This window comes from Gallus gallus, chromosome 6, assembly GCF_016699485.2.
Source record: "Gallus gallus isolate bGalGal1 chromosome 6, bGalGal1.mat.broiler.GRCg7b, whole genome shotgun sequence".
In the NCBI taxonomy this organism is placed as follows: Eukaryota; Metazoa; Chordata; class Aves; order Galliformes; family Phasianidae; genus Gallus; species Gallus gallus.
This window is the reverse complement of record NC_052537.1, coordinates 9,225,529-9,246,479: the sequence shown is the minus strand read 5'-3', so window position 1 is coordinate 9,246,479 and position 20,951 is coordinate 9,225,529. Positions and strand designations below refer to the sequence as shown.

At 38.4% G+C, this 20,951-nt stretch overlaps 1 protein-coding gene across 1 annotated transcript in view; it reads left to right on the top strand.

The window, feature by feature from the left end:
* CABCOCO1 (ciliary associated calcium binding coiled-coil 1) overlaps positions 1 to 20,951 on the top strand; it is a 220,722-nt gene that overhangs the window by 75,462 nt on the left and 124,309 nt on the right. The window lies entirely within an intron of this gene.

Sequence of the window (20,951 nt, the reverse complement as noted above, 5' to 3'; positions counted from 1 at the left end):
GAAGCCTTATTTTAAATGATTTTTATAAGAACAATACAAAAATGAGCAAATAAAAATACAAGGTTAATTTTCTAAATACTGAAATGCAACCAAAGTTTCCTCTGATTAGGCTGCTGGGGTGTTCTAGAAGTGTCACCAGAACAGGAGCAGTAAGGAGCTATGAAAGATGACTGAGGTAAATGCTTTTAAGCAGTCCACGGCACTATACCAACATATGTGACTGCCATTGAGAGAATAGAAGAAACACATACACCTGTATGCTATTTATAGCCTATCAGAGAATCAAAATAGATGAATTAAGAAAGATAAAGTAGGTCTGGAAACCAAAGGATCATCCAGGGGAATCACACTGCCAGTTTCTGAGAACTGCTGCTGTGATCCTGCTGGCAGCACATCCCCATTTGGAAAAGAGTAAGCCCAGGGCTAAATGCCAATACATACAGATTATTATTGAGTACCATTACCACAGCATTGCCACACATAGGAGAATTAATCCAGCTGAAGAGAAGGCATATCAGCTGTAAAGGAATAGACAATGAAAGCTATGAGATGATCTGCTGGCAAAAAGGGAGTTTGATTTTTAATGAGGCAATTCCAGAGTAGCTGCAGCAAGTACTGATAGGATCTGAACCCCTAAGAGATGAGTAAGTTTCAAGTATTCACTTCAATAGCTTAGTTCAGCTGTATTCACTCCAGAAATTTTCCTTCAGAAGGCTCTATTTTCATGGCAAGCATGGCATCATCTGGAGGCAAGGTCTTAAAATGCCTTTTTTAAAACTATTTTTATCTTGCACATATCAGTTTATGAGGAAAGAAACGATGTGCTTTCCTCAGGTTCTCTTGATGTGTAATTGTATTCCATAGCAAAGATTGTGGTTATCAGTGCCTTTCGGTGAGGACGTTCATTAGGTATTATGAGCTTCAAATACAAAAAACAACCTTAGCTCCACTGATTTTTGTAGGAAAAATGGTAGCACACAATGATTGCTAGTCATCAGTATGCTTTTATGACAGTTCAGTAGTATTGCCTTAAAGAGATACTTTTGCTTGACGGGGAATTCAACTGTATGTATCCAAGTATGACCAATGGCATGGTGGGAAGTAAATGGGAATTCAAATCAGAGCTAGGATTTTCCAATTTCTGTTATGTCTGAAAGCTGTATGGATAATTAATGCTTTTCAGGGATTGTATGTAGGTCTCTCCAAAAGTAATGCCTCCTATTTATTCCCATAGAAATTGGGATGGATAAAAAGAGCACAAAAACAGTACTTGATACTGTTTTTATCTTCTGAAATTTCTTCTGGTAGCTTAAAAAAAAAAAAAAAAGAAAAATAAAAAAAAAGACCAAAACACTAGTACAAAGCAAAGCACTTCTACTATCCTTGATCAGTGTGCTAAGGATCGATGTTAAATAATATTACTGCACAAATGGGTCAGTGTTAGGCAAAATGATTTTACATGTAGATGGCTTGCTGCAGCTTCAGAATCAGCCACTCCTTTCAAGGTTGTTCTGTTGTCAGTTGATTTAATCTGTACAGTATAAAACAGCAATAATAATCAGCAGGGTTTAGGTTTGAATGTGGTGTTTCCTAAGAGGTTTGGAAAACACTGCCGAAGTCTGAAACAGGATACTCATCCAAGAGGCTGTAGCTGTAGGTAGGCATTGAAGCCTTCAGTATTATTCAGGAGATCTGATACCTAATTTTGTGTGTTTGGTTTTTGGAATGTCAATGTTTTGTGCATGATTAGTAAACTCCTTTCTATTCTAAATTCTGCTTATTTGTTCCATTCATCTTAGATTGTTTCCTGAAAACCACATTTTAGTAGCTATGGAGCTGGAAAGGAAATTAAGTTTATTGCAGCTTTAATGAAACAACTTCCTTTCAAATGGTGTTCAAAACAACATTTAGATTTTTTCAGCAGTTCACCTTCTTTTGCAGATAAAATGTGAGATGTGGGAGAGACAAAGCAGGTGGATTTGAGTAAAGTACACCTAGAAATACTGCTACCTGGAGAGCATGGAGCCTTTCTCCTAACCCCCAGAGCAACAACTGTTACTTCAGTTTTACCTCAACCCTTATTACATTTACTTATAGATGGATGTTTCATGGAAATGTTATGTCTCAGCAAGCTTGGAACAAAAGGCCAGGTTTCTAGACAAAACACTGCTTACCACCTCGCTTGCTCATGCTACTGGAAACATTCAGGTGGTCTGGTATCCTTATTCCAGGAAGCTGTGTTCCAGGGATCACGATTTGTCTTCCTACTGAATAATCTGAGAGCCTCAGCTTCAGTGAAGATCCTGGGTTCTTTTAGGCTCTTCTTACTGCACTAGTTTGCTATGTCTGGCTATCATGAGTTCCTCCCACCATAGAGCAGCATACAGGACCCCTAGAGATGTGACAAACATGTCCTCTTTCCCCCTGCGTTAAAAAAATAAATTCAGAACACACATTTTTTGACTTTTAAAATATACTTTTAATACTAGTTTGTGTTCTTTGGACTCTTTGAAATTTCAGACTTTCATTCTCAGCTGGAATTAAGACTTGGAAGTTTTGAGCACTGATGAGTACGGTTCTTGAGGGATAATACATTCTCAGCACATCATAATCTCTACTCTTCACAGTCTGTGATGTTCATTTATAGTGGCCTATACTAGATAACAGCCATCTTTCAGTTTCCATGGGACAAAATGTCTTTTTACAGCTGGGTGACTGGCATTGTCTTGATCTTGTCTGACTCAGTGCCTTCCCCTTACTCATACTAGATATGTCAGAAAAGAAAGACACCTTCCCTTCCGTAAGGAACAATGCTGGTAAATAATTGCAACAAACAAACAAAGAAAAAGTTCTACTTGTACTCCTTTACTTCTTCATTCATAGCTAATCTCTGAAGCCTTTCCGTGGCTTCACCATCCTATCAGTTTAGTCCCAAGCACATGGAAAACCTGTCACTGTTCCCAGAGAAAGAACAGTGGGGAAGGAAGGGAGAAAGCTGCAACCACATTCTCCCCATCGAAATAAAGGAAAATTGCCTTTGGCTAAGATATTTTTTACCATCATCCCAATTTTGTTTTATGTTTTTTCTGGGAAAGTTGGCTTTGAGTGCAACTGGCAAAAGTTTTGCCTGTGGGTTCCTTGCCAAAGGGTGAATTTCTGCACACAGCCTTGCTCTCAGACCTCACAATATAACTGAGCCTGTGCTAAGTAATGCCATGTGTCCTCCTGCATCTGCCTCTGTGGCCTTGATATGCAGTTAGGATGAGAAAGGTGAGAGTTTTGTTCTGCAACACAAGCAGAGCATTTAAATATAGGGTGTTTGTTTGTTTGTTTTTGTTTTTTTGTCTTTTTGCTGTATTCATAAAAATGTTCAAGCAAGCATACAATGAAAGAGTGGCTTTATTAAAAGAGAAAAAAAAGTTTTTGCTGTTGAAGTAAGATGAATGTGAAAACAGCTGAAATTCTGAGCCACTTATAGGATGCCAAGGTTAACATAAGAAAATGCTTTTATTCATTATAAGAATAGGATGGTGATTTTCTTAACTGAAAAATCACAGAATCATAGGGGTTGGAATGGATCTCCTAAGATCATCTAGTCCAACCCACCTACTGAAGCAGGTTCCCTAGAATAAGTTGCATTGTGATGTGATGTTCAGTACCTGATGTAGACCAGCTGTTGAGATGTGCAGTTGCTTGAAGTAGAGACCTGAGCAATGAGTGATATGTAAGTTAGATATCCATGAAGGTTCTCTGACATAAGACACCTCCTCTTTGGCCAATTCCACAATTTTCCTTTTGACCTAAGCTAAAGAAATGAAGAAATGACTAAAATGCCTTTCCTTCATCAATCCCTAGATGTGCAGGCTACTTGGCTTCTTCAGATGGTGAGGAGCCAGGACTCCCTCCATCCGCCTTTCTATGGAATGGTGAAACTGCAGTAAAGCCAAAATGTTTCTGCATTTGGCATGAATTTCTGGAGAGCTGGCTTGAAGATTCAATTCTTTGGCAAATTTACTATCAAAAGAATTTTTCCAAATTCTATCTAGTAGCCCTGATTACTCCTGAGCATAGATTGCTGAGTGGTGTTGAGAAGAGCTGGTCTTTTTCACTCCACCATCCAAGCATACAGCTCATGTTGTAGTGTAGTTCAAAGAACTTTTCATACTTCAGATTGAAGGTGTAAGGGTACCATGGCAGCAAGCATGCTAAAAGCAGACTGTCAACTTCTGTGCCTCCTGCAATTATTAATAGATTTACTATTATTTTGTTTAAAGAGGTATATAGTTGGTCAGGTTGGCTGATAAAAAGGACAAAAGTATTGTTGAATTAAAGAAAAAAATCTACATCGCAATCACAAATGTATAGTGAAAACAAGATCCTCCTTTGTTTTTTTTTTTCTTGTAATATGAATATTCGGTGATATCAAATTGAATAAATATAGATCCAAGAAAAGGAAACTTGTGTCTGGCAAGCGTGTTTAATTCAGTGTCAAGGAAGGTTGCAACAATTAATCTGGATAGTTTTAAAAGGCTGAATAATTGTATGACCAATAATACTTCCTTAAAGTAAGTAAAAACTCATGCTTCAAAAAAAAAAAAAAAGTTGATAGCAAATCTCTTTTCACTGCTCTTATATGACATATGAATGGTTAGATTTTGGTTTCATGGTGCCTTCTGCTTTGAATAGTACTAACTAAAATCAGGATTGCAGGATGAGTTGCTGAAAGCAACTCAGTATTTCCTTAGCTGCTGTATATTGCTTGCAGAGTTTCATACTATTGGTGATAGGTGGGCAGTTCGACTGGATGATGTTGTAGGTCTTTTTTGAACTTGGTGATTCCATGATTCATTAGAGAGACTGTGAGTTCTGTCCTACATGCAATAGTAACAGAAAGATACAAAGTTTTTTAAAACTCAGACATTTTAACGTTATTAGATTCAGCTTCAGCGTTCTGTCAAGCGATGTAAAGGGTCAGTTCAAGTGTCTTACCTGTACAATATATACTATCCTTTTTTTGGATCACAATGTAAATTTCATCCTGCCCCAAGACTCACAGTTCTCTAAGATAATGGATTGTAGCCTAATTTGACATGAAATAAAAATGGAAATCTTTTGTAGTGCCTCTCGCACACCTACTTCCAGACGAAATCAGGAACAGAAATGTACTTTATGTGGCTATGCTAACAGAAGTGCTCTTTTTTATCAACTTCTGAAAAGTTTCAGTTCATGTGAATTCTTCTGCTTAAGTCAATCTTAAGTCATTTCTTCTTGTTAAATCTTAGGTGCACAAGGTTTCTAAGTTCTTCATGTCTTTATAAATAGCTTTCTGACTTAAACTTTGTGACATTTGGTTTTGTAAGACTCGTTGTGGTTCTCATGTGCAGCCACAAAGGAATGTGCTTGTATTTTCTGTGTTAGAAACTTGAAAAAATTTATTCTAATTCTAAGATTGTGGTTATTTAATTATTGAGTTTAGGAAGGCATGTCAAAGATGGTAAACCTCTTAAAGTAGAATACCTCAACAGCTATTCTGTACCTATTGCAGTCGCATGTTATTGTGACTTTTATAGAAGCCTTTTTTTCCCCTACATATGTCTCTGATGTTTCTTTTCTGTTAGGAGAGCCTGAGAAAGAAATAAATTGTCTGGTGTTTTGTGATTATATCCTTCAAAATTGTTCTGTTTGTAGAAAATGTACCACAGCTGTACAGAATTATTACATCAGCTATGACCCAGAATGGCTGTATTCCATGGCAGTCAGCTGAGACTTAAAATTACCTGTGATTTTCAATAACTAATATCAATTTCAGGAGGTCTGTAGGATCTTATTTTTCATTAAATTCACATATTTTTTTACATTTTTTTAGTGCTTTTATCTCTAGGACTTCTGAAGTTGCAGTAGCAGTTTTGATTTCCCATATAAAAATAACGAAATTGCTTTGTCGTAGTCAGTTACTCTCTGGCTTAAAAATGCAGATACCAGCTGACTCTAGAATAGCTCATAATGTTAAGAAATATTTGTCCTCTGGTTATTCATTCTAAGAGGTTGGATTGGTTTGTGACCATGGTATTAACATAGAAGAAGGTAACTTTGGAAAGGATTGCGTTCATAATTTTCTCAGCTGCATTGATTTACCTGAGGTGGGGGAAAAATAATGCTAAAGAATCTAATTGTTTGTAAGGTATGCAAACAACTTCTTAGATAGGGCAGAATTTCATCCTGTTACTGTTTCGCTGGAGATTCAGCAAGCATCGCTTTTTCCAGGAATAATTTAGGCTTCGTGTCCAGAAGGATTTCCATTGTGTTTGTACAAAGGCAATAAAAAATAAAGAAAAACCCAACAAGGGTGCAATAGCAATAGATAGGACTTTTCTTTGCCATTTATCACTGCTCTAATCTGATGATTTGGACTATTCGGGCTGTTCGTCTAATTCTGATTCTTTCTCTTTCCCACCTTGTTTGGCAAGGGACATTTGCACGCCAGGTAGAACATGTGTGCATGTTCTACACTGTACTGCAGTGCACTGCTGCAGCACTGTTGAGAGAAGCTTCAATTTTGGCTCCAAAATATAGATGTAGTAAGTAATATTCTTTGTTGCTTCCATACTAAAATGACAGCATTTTGAATAATAAAATGACAATGCAAAGACTAGAGGGAAGAGCTGTCACAGCCTAATTGAAAGTTCGTTATGCTGCTTATACCATTATCGTAAAACTCTTTATCATGTGTCTGTAAATGTGCAAATTAAAAACCCAGAGGTAATTTTGTATTTTATCTGCATGTAAAAAGATTGTGAAATTATCATCTCTTTCATAGTTAAATAACTTTAACCTGTATGGTGACCTTTGAATATGCAAATAACAGAACTTTGTTGGATAGAATACATTTTGTTAATTATAAAATGATAAGTGGAGAAAATCTGAAGAAAACAGGAGTTCACTTTGAAGTAATCATAGTAGAAGGTTTATGTGATAAGGAAAAAGGAAATGTTTTATATTTATGTGCAGGCTCAGAAAAATGATTGTCTACTGCTGTTCAAATCTGTGACTCTGCAGCTGTAATCAAAACCAGCAGGAGAATTTCTAACTTACATCACCAGCAGCAAACTTGGTGAATATATAATACATGCCCAGAGACCTAAAGAATTTCAATAGGCTCTTAAGTAACAGGGCATTTTTTCTTCTTTTTTTCTTTTTTTTTTTTTTTTTAGATTTCTGGTTGTTTTCTGTTCTCAGTTTGTAAGAGGTCTTTGAAAAAACTTAATGCTGTGACTGTGAAACTGAGTAATAATTAAACATTTTTCTGCAGGTCAGAATGATCATTTTCACATAAAGAGGAGAGAGAATGTAATGAACATGGGGAGAGAATTATAGTTGCTCTTAGGCATGGTGCAAGTCATTCTTTGAACAAGTCTGTCTAGTCTCTTGCTAAGACAGTCATGCTGACTTGCAGCTTTGCCATCTCTAGGACTGCTTGCCTCTCTGTGCAAGTGCACACGCGTGTTTTAACTGTATCTTAAATTGGTGATCTCTGGAATGAGGTGGGGTTGTTCAGCCTGGAACAGCTCTGAAACTATCCAGAGACTTCACCTCTCCAGAATCAATCATGGGAATCATCAGCTGTGCTATTGTTCAAGCAGTTTTGGATTACTCCCACATACCATTACACTCCTTGAGGTAGCAAAATTTAAGTAAATTTCACCCTTACCTTCAAGGGGAACAATTGGAAACCTCAAGTAATAATGCCATTTATAACTGACTTGCAAGCAAAAGTAATATAATCTTAAATTTGAAAAGAGCTGGCAAATAAAACCTGCAAAATATAAAGCTTTACTCAAGGGATACTTACTTGAAGGTATGGTTAATATGTAAGGTAGAGGAAGTCTGTGTGCTAGGCCTATTTGCTGATGACACTCATCTGAGTGGTGCAGCTGATACCACTGAGTGGTGCAGCTGATGATAGAAGGAAGGGATGCCATCCAGAGGAACCTGGTCTGGCCTGGGATTGACCTGACCCAGCTTCAGAGTGTTGCACTTTGGTCAGGGCAATCTGAACTCTTGTGTACAGAACGGGTGAAGAAGACATTGAGAGCAGTCCTGTGGATAAGGACTTGGGGGTTCTGGTGGACAAAAAGCTTGATATGAGCCAACAATGTGCTCTTCTAGCCTAGAAGGTCAACTTTATCCTGGGCTGCATCGAAAGAAGAGTGGCCAGCAGGGAGAGGGGCGTGATTGTCCCTCTCTAAGCTGCCCTCGTGAGACCTCATCTGGAGTACTGCATCTAGGCTTGGGGCCCCCAATGCAAGAAAGACGTGCAACTGTTGGAGTGGGTCTGGAGGAAGGTGATGAGGGTGATCAAAGGGCTTGGAGCACCTATCCTACAAAGAGAGGTTGAGGGAGGTGGGGTTGTTCAGCCTGGAGAAGAGAAGGCTCTGGGGAAACCCCATGGCAGGAAGGGTTGGAACTAGATGGCCTTCAAGGTCCCTTTGAGCCCAAGCCAGTCTATGATTCTGAGATTTCGTCTCTTTTTTTTTTTTTAATCAGAGTATTTGTTCTCAACTGAGCTATGCCATGACCAATTGAGATTTGTGGCTTTGAGACTCTTTGCAATTCTGTTCTGAAAAATTAAAAGGTAAAACCCTTGTCTTTTGTCTCATCCAGTCCTTTAAAACTCACACTTTCTTGCAGTAGATCTTACTATGTACTTACTACTTACTATGTGAGTTTTGACAGGAAGTTAGACGGTCTTGGAATTAAGATTCCAAGGGGCTGCAAGCATGTTATGTTTTGACTACAGCATATGAATATTTTTAAAGGCTGCAAACTATGCTGTCAGTCAGACATACATCATGTGAGCAAAATGTGGTTTCTCTGGCTAAAGTGTGAAGAGCTTTACCTAGAGACATGGACATGTTTTAGGAGGAAAATCTCTAGAGAATTGGTTAATCTAAATTTCTTAAAAGAGCTGACAGTAACGTAAATAATTCTTGAAGATATTTTGCTGTAAAGATTCTGTTATAACATTCATATGCTGCACGCTGCAAAGAAAAACCTCGTAGGTTGTTTTGTTCCAAGAAGTTCAATAAAAGTATATGAAAGTAGAGAAAATTGAATTCGAACATGCAGGCAAGTTATGGACCATTTGTTGAAATAGTCTCTTATTTGTACCTGCTTTGGTAATATTTCTGATCTGAGAGTGAGCGCAGAAACTTCAGTGCTGCCATCACATAAGTCACAGCAGCTGAATTTTCTATCAGTTTCTCACAAACTCCTCCCAAAAGGTTTTCATGCTAGAGTGCAATACTAATGTGTTTACCTGGTTTTTGTAGGCATTAATTGTAGGCAACAATGTTGTAAAGGGATGGGGGCAGATTTAAATGTAGGCCAGACTCTGTACCAAGGTACAACTAGTTCTTGACATTAGTAAAAAACTAATGAATGGGAATTGCTTAGCTTATGTATTTTTTGCTAAATTAAACCTGTTAGAAATTATGAAAGCATCAAGATCCTGAGGCTTGCTGTCACATAAGAGTCTGTGATTATGCTTAGTAACTGTCTGAGCTGTGGATAAATCTGGGACATCATACCTCTCACACACCTTGGGATTATATAGGCAAATACTGTCTTACACAGACCAGAAACATGCCAGGAACCGTTCTGTCTGCTCAACCACGTAGATGTCCACATTTGAGCGTCTGCAAGTGCTCAAGGACATTATCTAATTTGTTATTGCACCCTGGTGTAGCTGCAGTATACTGAATTGAAGAACTAGAATCCAGGTTTCTGGCTACTGCTTTATACTCTACCGCCTGAGAGTACAGACTGATTTGTCTGGGCAAGAGTGAACTGCATGTGTATTGTGTCTTCTGGAACAGGATCCTGCAAATATCAGCCTCAGGAACCTTAACAGCAATTATCTGCTGTGCTGGAAAAAGCTTTGGTAGATAAGTATCTAGGTACTGTCTATTATTTAAGCTTCCTGGTTAAAAACAAACAAACAAAAAAGAAAGTGATTGCAGATATTGTAATGTTGTTTGGATTGCTGTTTATGGAAAATAAATCTTGTCCATCTTTATTAATTTTTGTGCTGCAAAGGTAGAAGGCTGAGGAAGTTGGAAACATGAGCATCATGGCAACATCATTGATGCTGTGTTCTTGGGTATGTACATATGCCAAAAACTCATTTTATAGCCTTATATTGAAAAAGTACTTATCCCGTCAGGAAATCCATAGCCTACAAACTTCCAAACCTGAAAGATTTGGACTCACTGATGTTGATATCTACTGCTTCCTAGACATGTAGAGAGGGAAAGTCTTCTGGACCAGAGTAGGTGCTTATTGTAAGAATATGTGAAAAAGTCACTTTCTTGTAGCATCCACCTGTCTTGTGTTTCCCAGTAGGAAGATATTTGAGGGAATGCATTTATTGCTGCCATTCCTGGAATGAAGGTGTACTGGTGAAAAGAGAAACTTCCCACACATTTTATTCTTACTTACTGTCTTCAAAGAATGTGAGACCTCATTTGATTGTAGCTGATTTGGACAGTATTTTCATCCAGTAGAAAACAAAACAAACAAACAAAAACATATCAGCACAAAAGGAATTCCTTCCTATGGGGAAGCAGTTAACTTTTCAAAGAAGTTACATTCCATTTGGGTGCTCATTTACCTTTTTCTACTGGTAATTTTACCTCTGAAACAGTATTATTTTTAATGTTTGCCATTATTAGTTTTAAATGTGTAGTACAGTTCCCGTTATAGGACTGAAAAGCAAACTTCTTATGCAGAAAGGCTGTGTTAAAAATGGGAATGAACTATTACAGGAACTTAATAGTAAAAAAAACTTTTCCACCACCATATGGTAATGATATAACACAAAGCATATTCCTTGCCAAGATACCCCATCACAATGGCAGGCTGCCAGTAGCTTCTCTCCTCATTCAAACAGCAAAAATATCCAAAAAAGAATTATTTGATTGAATCAGGCTGTTGCTTATAAATATATACTATTAGCCGGTACTCCCATCTACATGCTCAGTTTCTCTAGTCCATCCATCTCACTTTAAGAGCACTGAAAAAATGACTTCTCCAGCTCAGCTGCTCTAGGGCATTTCTTCCTATTCCAGCTCTTGGAAAGAAGAAGTCTTGCATTGCTGCAGTCTTCAGTCTTCATCGCTAGTTCCTACTTGAACAAATTTTGGTCCTGGTGTGGAACACAACTCATCTTAGTCTTCTCTCCTTGAATCTACACTTAGAAATGTGCAGCTTGGAGAGATGTGAGTTCACTGTTCTCTAGACCCTTTGGCTAACTCTAATTGTTCGCTACAGCTTAGGCTAGGAAAAGCCTGCTGAACTAGGTCTGGTGTGTAGCACAATTTTGTCATGGATCTACAGCTCCTTTTTAAGACTAACTTATGTGATTATTTCTCTGAAAGGCTGGCCAGGCACTGGAATGGGCTGCCCAGAGAGGTGGTGGAGTCACTGAGCCTGGTGGTATTCAAAGAGCGTTTGGATGTTGTGTTGAGGGGACATGGTTTAGTGAGAACCACTGGTGAAGGGCGAATGGTTGGACTGGATGATCCTGTGGGTCTTTTCCAACCTTAGCGATTCTATGATTCTATTAATATACATGGCAACAAACTATACTCTGTGTGTGTTATAGTAATGAGACTGGGAGGCTTCTTTATTGCTTAATCCCTACCAGTAGAAATAGCATAATAATTTGAACACAGAACCTGAGGTAGTTAGTGATATCCTCAGGATGAAAACGCAAGACTACCTAGGGATACTGACTTTGCTTATGGCAATATCCCACATTGATGCTGTTGCATGTATAGGAAGCATTAGGCATCTATAACCACTGAAGTCTGTTCCTCTGCCTGAAGTATCTGCCTCTAGGAAGTGCATCTGGTAGCCTTTAGGTGAAGTTTTTAAAGAGGATGCAGCTATATGTTGAGCCACACCCTCAGATATATATAATCCATTACAGTGTTTTTGGCCTTTTTTATGGACATCTCCTACTTTCTACTTCTGATCTGTACACATCTTCACTAAGTAAAGTGCCATCAGATGTAGTTACTGTGTGACGTTATCAATACCCCTGGACATCTCACATCATTATTGTTCTGTCTGTTTTTATCTTCACCTTTATTTCTATGTAATTCCCTAAAAACCATGGGAATGTATCAAACAGAATAACCATCTGTCAGGGAGCAAAACAATATTTGCAAAATATTGAATGATTTGTCTTTTGGCAAAATCATTTCCTACTGTGTGTGCAGAGCTTGCTGAGCTTTCAGCCTTGCTGAGAATAAGAAATGGTCCTGTTTTCCTTCTTGTTGTCACTTCCTAACCAGCTAGAGCTGAGGGCAGCGCAAAGAGATGTACACATTGCACTACAAATCATTTTCTCAGTTTCATCTGTGTTAATATTGGTCATAGATGATTTTATTTTGTGCAGACAGACTAATTTGTGATTAGCCACATGTAGATTTGAGTGTGCAAAAAATAGACCTGCATTATGTTGTATAGTTTCTGGGTGCAAATGATATGGTTGTTGATGTAATCTCACAATCTAAATTCATATAATGACACTTTTCTCCTTTTACTAATAACACCAGTTCTTTTTTTATTTCCATTCACTGAGGTGAAGATAGTTCACAGGCTCTTTTTCTCTGACAACTAATGTTGGTAACCTTTGTAAAACAACTAATGTATCGTCTTAGATAATTCATAAATCTTTGACAGCCAACTCTAACAAATAAGGAGTGATAATAAAGGTAACAGAACACTGGAACAGGCTGCCTAGAGAGGTTGTGGGGTCTTCTTCTCTGGAGACATTCAGAACCCAACTGGATGCATTCCTGGGTGACCTGATCTAGATGTTCCTGCTCCAGCAGGGTGTTTGTACTAGGTGATCTTTTGAGGTCCTTCCAATCCCTGACATTCTGTGACGCATGGAATGATACATGAAATCCTCATCATTGTCAGCTAACTCGAGGAGTTACCATTTTCTTGTGAAGAGTTTGAGGAAGGTATAACCAGCGTTGTTATATGAGAGCTGTAAAAGGTCCCTACATCTGCCAGTACCACAACTCTAGAAACCTCTGAAGCTGTTTCCTCTGTGTAAACAGACCACCCCTCATTTGAAGGCTGCAGATTCTTTGCTCAATTTCTTCTTGCATGTGACTTCCAAGGAATTAATCTGTCAGTTACTGAACTTAATCTAACAAAATTGCTTTGTCTTGAAATGTACTGAACCAAGATTTAGCGCTTCGTCTAACACCCTTAGTCTGCACTGTGACAGCTGGTGCTGGTATTATAAAAACCTAAGAGTTAGGCTCCCCTGTTAAGCAACCCTCAAGCACAAAATTTAAAAAAAAAAAAAAGAAAAGAAAAGAAAAAAAACAACACATGCTGTCATTCCTTCTCCTTAGCATTATACAAGCAATCTACCAATCTATCACAAGCTTGTCAGTGTGAATGTTGTCAAAGCACTGTACACAATGACAGTGGCATCTCCTCCATACCAGCAGACAAAACTTGATCTACGGACCCAGGTGACAAAAAGGAGGGACCCTGGGGGAGAGCCCTGCAGCCAAATACATGGGTCTCATGCTCCTCTTGGTTCATCGTTAGCAGGCTGCAAGAGCCAGTGTGAAGCACAGCAGAGTGATGCTGGATAGCGAGATAATTATAAGATCAAACACTGTCAAAACCAGAGAAGTTGGCAGTTGACAGGCACAACACTGTGTCCTTTATATAATTCATTACTGTCAAAAAACAATTTATCACTGATCTGCAGGCTGATTTATGTTTACCTGAATGTTAGGGGCAGCTCAGTATACTGTTTTAGCTGTAGGGCAAAAGGAATAGGAAACTGGCCACAGCACGTTGCTCTGGGACTGTAACCCCACAGACTTGGATGATTCTAGGACACCCTGACTGCACAGCTGTGTTTATACTCTTCATATCTTACCTCTATTGTCTCCCTTTTAACGTGGCTGAAAATGTGAGTATAAACAAATAGAAAACTTGCAGAATCACTTGGTAGTCATGCAAGCAAAGGAGCACTAAAATTTTTGTCTTGTAAGAGCTGCCAAAGGAAAATGGGGACATTAAGTGACTTGTTAAGTAACTTTAAAAAATTCCCCCATGTCTCAGAGATGTCTCTAAAACAGTGATTTAATACAGTTTTTTTCCTCCTTCTCACAGGCCATTGAGACAGTGCTAGTTAATCGTTCTTTTTTTTTCCCAGCTATGTTTGAATGTAGTCAGAGCCTTAAATGGATGAGGCTAAAGACATCTGGACTGTCATTACCATTTAGGATCTCAATTCTCTTTGTTATTAAGGAAATACAGGGAAGTGGGAAAAGCAGCTGCCCTCTTCTGTCTTCTGCTTGGGTAAAGGGTCCTCTCCTGTAGGTCAGTCTTCAGCTTCTTACCGATGTGTCAGTTTCATTTCACTTGCAAGCTGCTATTTTGGGTAGACTTGTTACACTTAAATGGAAAGGATCCTGCTGCTGCAGCTTGTCCTTTCTGGGAAACCTTCCAAGCACAGGCAAATTGGGAGAACTTTCTGCTCTTCGGTCCTTTATTGTACACCAGAGATACCACTGGGTAGTCTTCCTATCATACTGTGGAAGCTGGTGACAGAGAAAAGAGATCTTCAACTCAGTCATGACCTGTTAAATGCAATTAAACAAGTTCAACTATTTTAATGTAGAAATTGTTCAACAATTAATATAGAAACAGTTTCCTGGCCCTTTCCAATTAGGCTGTGTGACTTGTTCAGCATGCAGTTAGGTATCACAGGTGAGTAAATGTAACAAACAACATGGCATGCCTCCCTTTCCTCTACTTCTGCTGCTGGTTCTTCCGCCAAATTAGTACAGTGAATCAGGTGTTGTTGACTGCCAACAGGTGAGCCCCAGGAGCAGCAAGAAGGGAAGGGAAGGGCTTAGTGAATGGGTGGCTGTGTATAAGCAGGGAGTTGGTTCAAGTTTTTACTGGGATTTGTGAATGTTGGATGTGAAATGTCTTTTCTAAGATGGTAAGAATTTTTTTTTCCTTTCTCGTTTCCTGTGTTGATAATGCAGTTATAACATCAGAAGCTGGTTATTCTGTAAAATTTTCCCGTGGCTTGTGTTAGGGTTGGATTCAGAAACAGGAAGAATGGGGCTCTTAATGATAATGTATATAGTCTCTTAGTGAGGAAGAAGGGGAGACAGCAGATGATGGACTGCTTGTCTAAGTTGGCTGCTTCAGGAGAGCTTGTTCATATCTTGAATGTAGTAGAGGGGTGTTAGCCCTGCTTGAGTTTCCTGAAAGATTATCTGAAAGTTTTTATTTCCCAAGACAACTGAATACAAGGATACGGTTAAAGGACATAGTGAATCCTACCTGCATTTTGCACTATTTAAAGTATGTAGTGTGATTTGAAGAGGTATATGTTACCATGTGGTTGTGCAAGACTGTGTTGAGATACTGGAGGAAGTATTCAAGTACAGTAATCCTGGAGTTAACTAATTCTTCTGCCTGCCCCAGAGTAAGGTGCAAAAACAGGCCTGTTTTAACTGTCCAAGTACCGTTCTTCTCTCCAAATGTCCGCGGCCATGTTCTAATAATTTGGAGATGTTTTGTATGCACGACTAGCCGTAGCACTGAAACATTATGAAGCATTTGAAAAACACGTGGTCCCCCACTGTGATATGAGCATATAAGTGAAAGGCTTAAGTGTACACTGTATGTAACTGAGTGAAACCTCCCTGTATTGCTGTCTATTCTCACATGTGCCCCTCTGACTATTTGCTTCTCCTTTCAAGCAGTAACTATATCTGCAGTAATACTGGTTTCATTCAGGACAAGAGTGCCTGTAGAGCATTTTCTGTTGTTGTCTTGAACGAGTGTTCCCAGGTGTTGCCACATGCACTGGAAAGGCTGTGGTGCTTTGACTCTTCTCACTTTTCCCCGCCCCCCCTTTTTTTTTTCCGGAGCCTGAGGTCCATCTGTCAGAAATTACTGTGCTTAGTAGGGGGTCCTTGGAACATCAGACTCCTTGGAACAAGGCTCTGTAGGAGCAAATGGATGAGAGTGGCCTCTCAGGACATAGACAGAAAGTAGAATGAAGAGGAATAATTTCTCTCGTCACCACCACTATGCAGTAAATGAGTTATTTACTTATTGAAAACTTGTAGATGGTAAGATCCTGTTTTCTATTAAATCAATTTGCAGTAACTCATATTCTGGAATTAATCTTCAGTGCTGTAATTTGAGTGGAATCTACCTTCAAAACACAGGTGTACTCATGTAAAGCATTGTGTTAAGGAAATACAAGTTTTCCTTTCCTTGGTAATTTTGAAAAGCTATTTCTTATATTCAGCTGATGAAGCAATGGGAAAGGCTCTCCTTCTTAATTATGTTATTGGTAAGTGTGTTGCCTGATTTTTTTCTTAGGAATTGCTGCATGGCATTAAGCACTGCAGTAAATCTTCAAGAAAGGAGAATAAAACTTTTCTCCAAACCTAGTTTTATGATGTTGACTGTCTCTGCTCCAGTGCACTTCTTGTGTTTCATTTCTTTCCTCAGTGGAAAAAATGATGTAGCTGTTCTGTTTTTATCGGGAAATTATCTGATGGAAGTAGTGTTGGAGGTTACATGGTTGGGAGAAAATAACGAGTCTGTTTAAATTCTATTCTCTCCTAATTGTGAGTCCTTTTGGAAGTAGTAGAAAAATGTATCCAGGCAGACTTGGTCTTACTTTCAAGCAGATGAAGATTGGTTACTGTGGTGCCCAGGCTGAAGACAGAGCGCCTTCTCCAGAATCCACAAGGCTGCTCCTTCATAATGGTGAGCATAGGCAAACTTGCTAGACAGCCCCTTTACTTCAAGGGTTTGCCTTTGTGCAGTGTTAGAACTGTGGTTTTCTGTTTACATATTTATGCCTTATTCTAGCTTTTGGTTGGACAGTGATATATAACTCTAATTCTATTTACTAGCCTGAAAAGATTTGCTGAAATTTATCATCTTTTGATATCAAATTTCCTTCATTCTTCTCATATTTCAAAGGGATTGTCCTGCTTCAAAGATCTCTTTTGAGCATGCATATTTACTGCAGGTTGTAATTATTGACTTTATTTTATAATTATTTTCTATTTGCAAGGTTTTTGGTCTCAAATCATTGCTACTACATTGAGCCTTTCTACATAGGAATTGGTGTTTCTTTGTAATGCAACCTTACAGTCAGTATCTTATGAATAAAATTAGTTGTCACTGAATCCTGAGAACTCTGTATCTTTCGTCTCATTAGCTTTCGATTCTCAGCACCGATCATTCAAATAAAGGCATCAAGATCTGAACCTCAGTTATGTGAATATATTTGCTGGAGTTTGATACACTTGTAACTTTGCCACATTTTATTTATTTATGGATTCAAGGCCAGAGTGATGGGGCTTTTAAAGTGTCCTTAGGCTCCTGCATTTGCGCGTTTCTGTTTCTCACACCTAAAGGTCCCAATTGCTAATTTAAATCAGCTTCTCTCCTTTATCATCTTTCTTTCTGACAGATTTGTGTTACAATCATTGGTGTGTATTCTGCAGCTGTGGTACATCTTCATTTGTTTCTTTGCACAGTCAGGGCATCTTTGGCTGTCAGACTTAGTGTTTAGGTTGATTCTCAGCATTTCTCTCAATCCATTTGTTCTAATACTTGAAAAATAACAGTACTTTGAAAAGAGATGGGAGGAACTGCCCAAGACAATGTGATAGAATTGGGATATAATATTTCATAGGGGGGATATACAAACTGAGTGTATTTAATAAAGATTATTATCCATGACTTTCAAACCTTTGAAAGAACATCGTATTTCTATTATAGTAGTTTTATGACCTGTATGTGCAAGTAGTAGCAGTCCCTACAGTGCTGTGACATACTGTGTTTTAAGGAAATACATTGGTTGTAATCAGCCACGGATGCTGCAGAGGGCTACACACTGAAATCAGCATTGGCATTTGTTGATGGTGTGCTCTAAGAGGACCTCAGCTCTAATCCCATCAGTTTAAACTTTGAAGAATATAACCAAAGGGAAAAACAGTAGCGTAATCTGATTCTCGTTAGGTCTGTTGTCAAGCTAGGGATTGCAAAATCTTTGCTTGATTTGTCAGAATGTTTGTGGATTTCTCTAACCTGGCATGTATTAGTCACTTAAGAATTCCCAAGAAGTTCAGACTGTCCTGTATAACCACAGCTATGCTTTTACTCTATTTTGTTGTTCTTGCTTTTTTTTTCTCAAGCCTACACACTGCAATGCAACACTGTACAGGGTGCAAAAATTATATAACAGAGTCATGAGTGTATTCATCCTTCTAGAACGTACTCTGCTGCAGCACAACTACCTTGTAATGTAGGAATTGCCATAGTAACTACTCATTTCTTATTGATTAGGTGGTTAAAAATTCTCATAATATACAAGCAGAGTAACTTGCTGGCATATGGCTTCAGGCTACCCCTGTGGCAACTCTTACTTATGCATTCTCTACTTTTTCTGTATGTAGGAGGATTTTTTTTTATTTTTTAAATGAATTGGTATTCCTTGGATTAGGTCACAAAGTAGTCTTTTCTGCCATAACAGAGCTTAAATTGTAAGTTAACTTGACATCAAGCTTCCAAGGCAGAATAGAAGCCAATATGAGTTAATTATTGGATTAAGACAGGTCAATTTCACCTCAGTGTGAAATCTGGAAGAAAATGAAAGAAAGAAGAGGCTGCTTCTCCCTCATTTAGGGACAAAGCTAACCACATTGCTGAGCTGACTCCTACCAAATAAAAGAGAATACTACTGTTTGGCAGTCATGATAAATCTCTTTGGAAGATGCTTCTGACCCCATTAGAATCAATTGCGAGGTAAACTAAGTACTGTTTTTGTTCCCTCAGTAATACTCTAGATGTGGTGATAGTCTTCAGCAGTGGCATTGTGAATGCTTACTGAAAGCAAGATTAGGGCTGTAGTGAGTTATGGTAGCTGACAGCTGTCTTGGTTCATGTACTGCTGTTGCTGAATGTACTGTTGTTTCTTACAAGCCTGAAAGATGCTCCAACAAAGCTTCTACCACGTCTATTTTGAAAGACAAGCTTTTTGTGAATTCTATCAGGGGACTGAAACTGTAAAGCACTTAGGCAGAATGCCAGATAAAATTTAAGCCCAACACATTCTTCAAATATGAAGTGTCAGTTTACTCATAATAACGTAAAAAGAAAGAACAGCAACACTGAGCTAGGTTTTTTGTTTGTTTTTGTGTTGTTGTTGTTGTTTTTAACTCTAAAGGCTATTCTAGAGCTGTCTGGGACACATCTGTGATGCTTAGATGTTGGCTATGATTGTATCCGTTCTGTCTGATTACTCCAGGATACTATTAGTTTAGTATATAGGAGATTGAAGACTTCAGAGCCATTTTCAGTGTAGATCTTTGAAATTATTATCATAGGTAGTATCCATGTATGCCTGCTTTATTTGATTCCAGCCCTCTCCCACCTTCCAAGGTTTGAAATTCTAGGTTAGGGCATTGTTTCTTATGTTGTACCACCTTTCTGCTCCTATATTTTTACTTATGGTCTGACAGTCTTATTTCAAACACTGCATGACCTTAGGAATGCCTGAGGGAGTTCTTAATCCATAGGGTTGCAGGAAATGACATTGCTGTTTCAATAGTCTTTTAGAGAGGCTGCTCAGGAAAACATGCTTCTCTTTGTAGTATGCTGCAAACAAATGGAGGAAGCTCTTTGGCAACCACAGGTACTTTCAGCCTTTAGCAGGAGGAAATAGGCTAGGCTATTCTTAACCTTTGATTGGCCTGAACTTTTGAGTGATTTTTGTAGAAGCTTATGCAGACAGCAGCGGGAAGTTTAGTGGTGTCTTTTGTCTGTGTACCAAGAAGTGGGAGACAGGTCCAGAACGCAGACAAGAAAAGAACAGCAGTGTGTAGAATATGATGTAAGAGTTTAAATTGATAATTAAAGTGTTTTTTAAATATTATTTCTTTCTTTTCACTTCTGTCCCCTTAAAATTTTTGCTTTTTCTGCCATCGTGACCATTTTTATTACCTCACTATTACATCGGATCGGGATTGGGAATGTTCTGTCTTCTGCAGAGAAGGGCTTTAGTATTATTCTTGAAAGGGTTCTATCCTCGTACAACAGCATGGAGAAAGACACAGAATTGAACTCAAAGACTAGAGGGCCAACTGCTCTCCAATCTGATAATACAGAGCTTGTCTGTTTTTGATTGACACAGAAGCAAAGGAACAGCGTAGTGCAGTTTTAGATGCTAGTATTCTGTTCTAAATGGCTTTCAGGGTATTTGAGGATCTTACCATCTGAAGCAGGTTGGTGTTTATCAAACATAGCATGCATAACTCAAAGTGACAGGCAGACATCATCTGAAAAAGATAATGAATCTCCTTTGTATGTAAAAAAGTATGCATCTTTTTTATTTTCATAAAATTGGGATAGAAACAAAAGCACTATTGATATATATATATATATTTTTTTTTACTTTTCACCAAGCATTTTTAAGGTTTGCTTTTCTTCTTACTTTTTCTTGAGCATGGAACAGTAGATGATAGAATAGTCATATAGGTCATACACTGTTTCACATCAGACAGTGAATGGAAGAATCTCTTAGAAAAGAATTCGAATGTACTTTAGTTTTGGTTGTGTGTTTGTTTGTTTTCTGCCCTACTCTAGAGCTGGTAATTTCAAAAGCATTACTTTTCCTAGAAGTGAGTTATTCCATGACTGCTACGCATTCCACCTGCATGATGTAAAGCAGGAATTCATACATAATGCACTGCAGAGATTTCCTGGACATGCAGTTTTGTAACAATAAGCAGACTTAACCTCAACTTTCTCCCCAAGGTTTGACTTTTGTAGTTTCTACTCCAGGACTGCTTCAGTTA